This window comes from Malurus melanocephalus, unplaced genomic scaffold, assembly GCF_030028575.1.
Source record: "Malurus melanocephalus ecotype Western Australia unplaced genomic scaffold, MMel_1.1 scaffold_2303, whole genome shotgun sequence".
In the NCBI taxonomy this organism is placed as follows: domain Eukaryota; kingdom Metazoa; phylum Chordata; class Aves; order Passeriformes; family Maluridae; genus Malurus; species Malurus melanocephalus.
This window is the reverse complement of record NW_026625535.1, coordinates 1-8,353: the sequence shown is the minus strand read 5'-3', so window position 1 is coordinate 8,353 and position 8,353 is coordinate 1.

Below are 8,353 nucleotides of genomic sequence, written 5' to 3'. Positions count from 1 at the left end.
GGCTTTTGGCTGTCACTAACTGAAAAACGAGGTTCTCTCTACAGTGAAAATTTTAAGAGTTTAATAATTGACAATTGGATACATAAAAAGCAAAAGGGACACGACGTTGGGTGCTTGACAATCTGCCAGAGGCACGCCAGGTATTGACAGAAATCGCTTTAAGTACATTCTGTGTTACATCAGCCTAATGCCTATTCATAGACATTTATGCATATTTAAACTTGTCTGGTAACTGTTTAACCTGGATCCGCCTTTTTACAGCCTAGTTACAGCTCCTGGGGTCATGTTCATGTGGCTCCTATCCCACAACTTCAGCAGATGGTTTTTGTTGATAGAGAAGTGTTTATAACAGGGGCCCCTGATGGGTCACAACACCCCTGAACCTTCCATGCAGATAAGCCTATCCAAAGGTTAGGGGCCTCACCAGCCAGACTCCTTTTGCCACAAACGATGGATGCATTACCAGCTCCTCTGACCAGAGACTTTTTCTAATACGCATATTCTTCCATTCCCCCTTTCGGTCAGGTTCTGTGTTGGTAGCCTTGGGGAAGCTGATCCTTTTCTCATGCATTTCTTTCTCCTTCACTTATCTTTTGGTCAGTGTAATTGCAGCCAGGGCACCATTCATGATCTCAATGAGTCTCCCTGTTACTTCTTGTACAGTTTTGCTATAATGTGTAAAAAAAAAACCCTACATGGAAAGTTTAAATCACAATCTGCAATACTTCAGTTATTGCAAGATAATCAAACGTGTTCTATAACTACATCTGAATTACAAAGAAAATAAGAACAGTAATTATTTCACAGTCATGTTTACATAACTAAACTTCTTCTACAAATAAGACAATATTATACCAGGATACACAAAACATAGCATCTACCTTTAATCTCTGTGAGAACCAACACTACAATATGTGTTTGTCACACACATAGCACTCGTCTTAATATTTGCAGAAGCCAACACTATGTGTTTATAATACGAACAGATTTTTGGGGAGTGGGTTCATGATGCAATGTGACTCTGGGTATAACCCCCCCAATTTTGCCAGGCACAGTAGCAAATGGCAGAAATCGATTAGTACAGGAGTTAATAGCAATTAATAAAATATGGGAGTTAAGCCATCCACACTCCTAACCCCACTAAAAGAGAATTTGGGAGGGATCACTGTAAACATTTCAAGGACACATTTCCTGCACATCTCTGGGCCACTCCAGACACAAACTCTTCCCATCTGAGTGGGAAAATCCACAGCCAGGACTGCATTAGCTCGAGGATTTAAAAACAGCCCCACGGTTTTTGGGACTGCACTGGCAAAGGAATGAGAGCAATGGAAGAGCTTTAATCCCCACGGGGCTCTGCTGATGTGCTGAGAGGCAGCGACACTGAAGAGCAGAGCAGGGACCCGACTGCTGAATGATTGAACTTCTGGGTGTGAAATGGTCACGGGGAATGGAGGGAAAAGGGCTGAGGGGTCAAAATGGCTGGGACATTTGTGAGTTTTGAAATTCTCCCACTCCTCGAGGCTCAGCCCTTCACCCGCTGGGGAGATGGAAAAGCGCCCGGAGCGAGCACTGCCCTGCGCTGGAGAATTCCTGACAGTCCCTGCACTGACTCTGTGCACACACGGGTGTCTGTGCTCTGTGTCTGTGGGCAGAAATGCTGCTCCCTGAGGTGTTTGGGTTCCTCGGATATCTGAGTGAGTCAGGCCGCTAGTAAGATTGAGTTATAAACCGAGATAAAGGCTATCGAGTGTTGTTCCTCTGTTAAGTTGCTAAATTGACTTCACAGTCATAACTCAGGCTAAGTGCTGTCGACATTCCTCTGCTTAACGGTTACATTAAGGTGTAATTGGGGTTAAATGCTCGCAGGTGCTGTCCCTCTCTTAAATTGTTAAGACATCGTTTAAGGCACAAGTTATAAGCATCAGATAAGTGCTGACAGGTTTAAGTGCTGAGCAGCTTTTAGGGCGCATTTCTTTTCATCCTCGTCCTCACTGTGCTCTCATTTCCCCCCACACAGACACCTGCAGAGTTCTCTGCTCCTCTCTGCTTTGATATCCTGTGTTTTGTTTGCTTTTCCTGTTCCTTTTGCCGTCGCTGTGCCCTGACTGAGCTGTGAGGAGCAGGGTGACTGCTGCCAATGAACGCTGTCATGCTGTTGTTTCATATTAAATCTGCTTTTTGCACATCCCAGCGCTGCTGATTTTTAAGCGACCTCAAACACTCGGTTTTAGCAGCCGATTTTCTGGTTCGGGGTAATTTCCTTGTTCCSGGGACYRCCGGGAGCTCGGTGTGAGCTGGAGCTGGGGCTGAGTTCGGGATGCAGCCCCGGCAGGAGCCCAGGCCGGAGCAGGGGATGCCTGAGAGAGGCCAAAACCGCTCTGTCCCTGCAGCAAACGGGAGAGTTCCCGGCTCGGAGCGGCCCCAGTCCCGGGGAGCTCGCTGGGCCAGGAGAGCTCCAAGAGCTCGTTTTGGAGCTTTGTTTATAGAGCCCGAGGGATGGGGTTAAATCACAGCAAAGTTTCATCCTGACCACGGTTTGGGTCGGCTGCCTTCTTTAAAAATGTGAGCACAGGGATTTGGGCCGTGCAGAAAGGAAAAGAAGATGTGTAGGGCTGTTCCTAAGAAAACTTGGAGCTCGTTAGGCAGCAGCATTTCCTGGGAGCAGTCGGGCAGTTTCACAAGGCACACATTGCAGTGATCATATAGAAATAGGAAAGAACACGTGTACAAAAACGGTACCATGAAATCACCGAGCCTCCTTGGGGACTATCAGGGTGTGACGGCGCTGCCTCGCTCCCATTGCCTGATGCTCCCGCCGCGCCTCGTTCTCCGTTCCCTGATTGTTCAAAACGGGTACAGGGATGATGCTGTCACCGCTCCTTCATTATTCGGAATCGCACCGCGCGGATCCCGGAGCATCTCTGGAGCCCCGGGAGCGGCGGCAGCGGCCGGAGCGCGGTGAGGCGGCGGCGGAGCTCGGAGGCGGCCCCAGCGCAGGTGGGAGAAGCGCTCGGTTGTGCCGGGGCTCGGGGCTCGCTGCGGGCGGGGGGAGCGGGAGGGAGGGTTGTGGCTGTTTCGTTCTCTCGTGTCCCCCCCGTGTTCCCCCTGCCCTGAGGCCGCTGCGGGAGTGGCTGCCCGCGGTCTCCTTCCCGCTGATGCCTCGGCAGGAGCCGGTGCCGGAGCAGCGCTGGCTCATCCCGGTTGCTGTCGGTAGGACGGAGGTGGCTTCCATGTCTCCGGGACTGTGCGGGAAAAATTTCATCGCCAGAGGTTTCTGTACCCAAGGGAGACAGAGAAGTTCTGTAAAAGTGACTTTAATCATCCACAAAGGGAGAGGCCATGGAGCGTTTCCCATGGGGTNCGGGCGGGGGCAGCGGGAGGGAGGGTTGTGGCTGTTTCGTTCTCCCGTGTCCCCCCCGTGTTCCCCCTGCCCTGAGGCCGCTGCGGGAGCGGCTGCCCGCGGTCTCCTTCCCGCTGATGCCTCGGCAGGAGCCGGTGCCGGAGCAGCGCTGGCTCGTCCCGGTTGCTGTCGGTAGCACAGGGGTGGCTGTCCCGTCCCCGGGAGTGTTCCCGGAGCTGCGGGACCGGGCTGGGAGCCATATCGGGTACTSGGAGGTTCCCAGGGCTGAGATGGGATGAACCTGAACGCTCCTCACAACCCAGTGAGCCCCGGGACTCATTTCCCTCTATTCACCTCCTGCTCAGAGTCCTTTCGTGGTCCTGAAGGACCGTCCAAAGGGGTCTCTGGTGGTGGCCCTCACTGAGTGCCCCGATGGTACCAGTGACCTTGCCTGGAACTCACTTCTTCTTCCAGAACTCGCTAAAAGCCCGACTGTCATTCTCTTTGTCTGTTTCTGCCCTGGTTCCATCCACATTTACCATCCTGTGTGCGCACTTTCACATGCTTTTCTCTTTTATTTTTGCCAGTCTGTGATCTCAACCAGCATTTCAGGGAAACTGAGCATTTCTATTCTCTGTTCTTGATCGAGTCTCCCCTTTTCTTGAGATGTTGTCTCTTTCTAGACCAGACACAGACCCGCATTTCCCAGCACAGAGTGTCACCAGGAGTTTACCAGGGAGTCATGAGACACCCACTGGTGGCCGGGTGGCGTTTGGGCGGTGGTATGTCCGAACTTAATTACAGTGTAATTATATCTAATCCTAGACAAAACATAACCCACACTTCCATGGCAAGGTTATTCCTTCTTCTCCCTCAACCCCATTGGGTTTGGGGACAATAATCCCGCTCTGCAGGATCCAGACCCTTTTTAATCCCAGCCTGAAGCCCCCATGGGACGCTGCTCAGCTTCACCGCGGCTCTGGGGTGACAACGCTCAGCAGGGTCCTTTCCCCTTGGGCTGCAGAGGGGCCGGGCCCCGGTCCTTGAGGTGCCCCCGGGGTCCTGTTGCAATTCCTGCCCTGCTGTGTCCATCCCATGACTCTGGACAACTGCCCACGGGAAATCCTGGGATGTTTCACCCAAAGATAGGAGCAGTTCCTGAGCTCTGCCCCCCTTTCCCCTGCACAGCCCTGGGCTCTGTGGGGTTTGATGGGGCCGAGCACAAAGCAGCTCCCAGGGTTTCGTGTTCTGTGCCCGGGTTGGATCCTGGTTCTCAGCAATGCCATTGGGAGCTCTTGTGCCCAAGGCAGTGAGGTTTCCTGACAGATTTTACTCAGTTGTAAATTAAAAATATAATTAATCCTTTCTCCCTTCCCAGTACCTTGTGCTCGGTGTGGAGTGTGCAAATCCCACTGAATTCCCAAGGCCTTGCTGACTTGTCCCACTGTTCTTGCTACAAACTGGGACCCTCTGGCTGATGCCATCCCTGGAGGAGCTCCAAAATGAGGAATTATTTGATTTAGCAATCAAATTCTTTTGCAGTGAAACGCTTCAGGCTCCTGGAAAATACACCACTAAAAGGCATTTACAGCTCCCAGTACACGGAAGTTCTGTTTAGTCAAATTACCTATAGCCTCTTATGGAATTTCCAGATTGGAGAGCCCCCATCCCCACTTCATTCACAATATTGGGGGTATTTCTTCTACACTTGCCAGGCCTTGGAATCTTTGAAGGTAAAATTTCAGTCATTTTGCAGCYCATTCCTGCCTTTCTGAAGTGTTTTAACATTTTTTCTGCTCTCCTGTGAGTAGATTGGTGCTCTCTGTTCACKCTTTCTCTCATAATCACCTTGGGAAGTGTCACCTGTCCAGTGCGGGTGTCTGTTCATTCTCTGGGGTGAAATCTAGAATTTAACACTTCAGTTCCCTGGCAATCTCTTGCACCACATTCAKGTTGAATACCTGGTAGAGCGATCTCTCCTTGTGGAACCAAAATGTGCGTTTCTGCACCCTCCTTAGCTGCCTTGTCCTCAAAGACAGTTCCCTAATCTGGTTTTATTCTGTTTGTCTGTTCTGCTCTGGAGGGTAGAATGAAAACACCGTGTGGTTTGTGCTGCTTCCTGTGTTTATGTTCTACATTTGACAAAACACACCCTGTGGGCGTAACAAGCCACTCTCCAGATGGCACTAAGCCAAACCACATTTGCAATCCCTCCAGATGTTTATTTTCTTCCATTCAGGTTCCTATTGCCCTATTAGAGCAACCAGTTTAATCCTTCTATGTTACAAAAACTCACAACAGAGCTTTAGATTCAATTTTCTCTCCCGAGGTGGTGAATGTATACCCTGAAATGCCTTTTCTGTGGCTAACAAAGTTCTTTTTTCCTGTGCACAATTCTCAGTCTGGGTTCTCTATCATGCTTGGCCTCTGAATTTGACTGGGCTGGAATTTAAACTTCTTGTGATTGTTTGTAGCCACTCATGCCCTGGAGTGTTTTTCACTGTGGAGCCCAATGGAAGCCCAGCAGGAATAACAGCAGAGTTTTGAGGGTAAATTCCTGTCCTGCTGGGGACAGTCCGTGGCTCCCCTTCTGTCCCAAACCCCTCCTGTCCCTCAATGTCCCACAGCCCTCAGGCTCTGTCCCTCAGTGCATTCAGGGATTGTGAAGCAGCAGCTCCATGGCTGTGACTGCTCACAGGCAGCTGGGCCAGCCTGGAATCACCTGATTGAGCTGCTTGGGGGAATTTGCAGTGACTCCACCCTGAGCCCCTGGGAACTGTGCCAGAACCTCTTGGGAAAGATTTTGGCTCTCAAAATGGAAAAATTAAAAGGTCTCTGGGATGTGCCAAGAGCCCAAAGGCAGAACCCTTCCCGGTGTTTGCTGAAGTTGGTGGAACGCAGCCCCAGTTCCATCCACCCACATCAGGAAATCATCATGGAGAGTTTTGCAAGTCCCCACCTGTTAATCACTGATTCCTGATCCGTGTCCAACCATGCCAAGGAAGGTCTGCAATTCCCTCACAGTTTAAGGCTCCTGCTCTGTTTCCTTTGCCCTCAGTGAATTTCAAAACCCACAAATGTCCCAGCCATTTTCATTCCTTGGGGCCTTTTCYCTCCATTCCCCCGTGACCATTTCATGCCAAGAAGTTCAATCATTCAGCAGTCAGGTCCCTGCACTGCTCTTTAGTGTCGCTGCCTCTCAGCACATCAGCAGAGCCCTGTGGGGATTAAAACTCTCCCATTGCTCTCATTCCTTTTCCAGTGAAATTCCAAAAATCGTGGGGCTGTTTTTAAATCCTCGTGCTAATGCAGTCCTGGCTGTGGATTTTCCCACTCAAATGGGAAGAGTTCATGGTTGGAGTGGCCCAGAGATGTGCAGGAAATGTGTCCTTTAAATGTGTTACAGTGAACCCTCCCAAATGCTCTTTTAGTAGGGTAAGGAGTGTGGATGGCTTAGCTCCCATATTTTATTAATTGCTATTAACTCCTGTGCTAATTGATAGTCTTTGCCCTTAGCCACTATGACAGGCCAAACTGGGGGGGCAGAATCACATTGCACCACAAACCCACTCCCGAAAAATCTGTTTTAAGCCAAAACACTTTTGAGCTTTCCAGTTTTAAGGGATATTGGTTTCACCTTTCCGGGCCTGTGCCTGGTCTCAGTTTCATTCTTGCAGGTTCTGCTCTTTGTTTTTCCACACATTTCACTGCCACAATGGATGTTACCGCGTCCTCGATTTGATCTGGGATAGGCTCAGATCAGGAAGTCGATCCATGTCCCATGAAAATCAGAATTTCCAGTTCTTTCGACTCCAGAAGAAACTCATGTTAGACTCAGTGATTTTAATCTGAATTTTCCCCTCATGAGAGTTGGTTTTGGAGAGCTGGGGAGCTACAAAAATCCATGGGTTCTCCATCATTTCCCCAGGTTGAATTTAATTGGATGGAAAAGGCACCTTTTACACCAACAGTTGTGACAAGGTCACCTCTTCCCTTCCCTTACAGGGTGCTTTATATGGAATAAGCAGCTTCTGTACCCATCCAAAATCTGAATTTTCCATTTCCCACAGGCTCTGCTGAGGCAGAAACTTCTGATTCCCTTCACAATTTCTCTGCTCTTGCCAGGAGAGGGCTCGGAGGAGTCCTGGGTTTTACCTGAGGATGCTCCCACTCCCAATGTCCATCCTTTTACAAAATGCACCTGGATTTGTTCCCAATCTTTCTAAAGTAGGTCAAGGAACTGAGCCCCTTTCCCTGCCATGAGAATCCCCCCTCCCTGGGGGCAGAGACCCCTGCTGAATTACCTATGGTTCCTGTTATTTTATTACCTTTTATTACGGTTATTATGTCTTATGTGCTCCTGCAGCTAGCATGTTTCACAATCTTTCAATGGGGATTTTGGACCCAAATTTAACACTTCTTTCTCCTGACAATCTAAATGCTTAGAGCAGACTTGTCCTATGCCACAGATGGAACAAGAGTTACATTAAGTGAATTTATTATCAAGGAGATCAGAGCAGGAGAATGAGAAGTGAAACTAATCCTCCAAAAACACCTCCACCCCACCCTTCCCCCCTTCCCACGCTTCCCTTCATCCCCCATTCCCTCCTTCCCCGGCCCCGGTGCCGCAGGGTTTGGGGGTTACAGTCGGGCCCTGTCACTGCCTCTCACTCAGGGGAGGAATCCTTGTCCTGCTCCGGCCTGGGCTCCAGCGGGGCTGCGGGAGGAGTCTCTGCTGCACTCGGGACTCCGCCCCGGCGCTTCCTCCGCCTCCTGCCCGGCCCGGGCACCGCCCCAGGGGCTGTTTATGGATGTGAGTTCCGGGTAACGGAAAAACCGAGGGGGCGATTCCGTGCTGTGTGCGAGAGCAGCCCACGCTCCCATGGGCCGATTTCTCCCGCCCCTCCTCGCTCTCCCCCGCCGTTTGTCAGAATGGGGTTCATAAAGGGTCCCGGTCCGCTCTGCATTTCTCGGATCGACGCTGCTGCCATCGCCGGAGCGTCTCTGGAG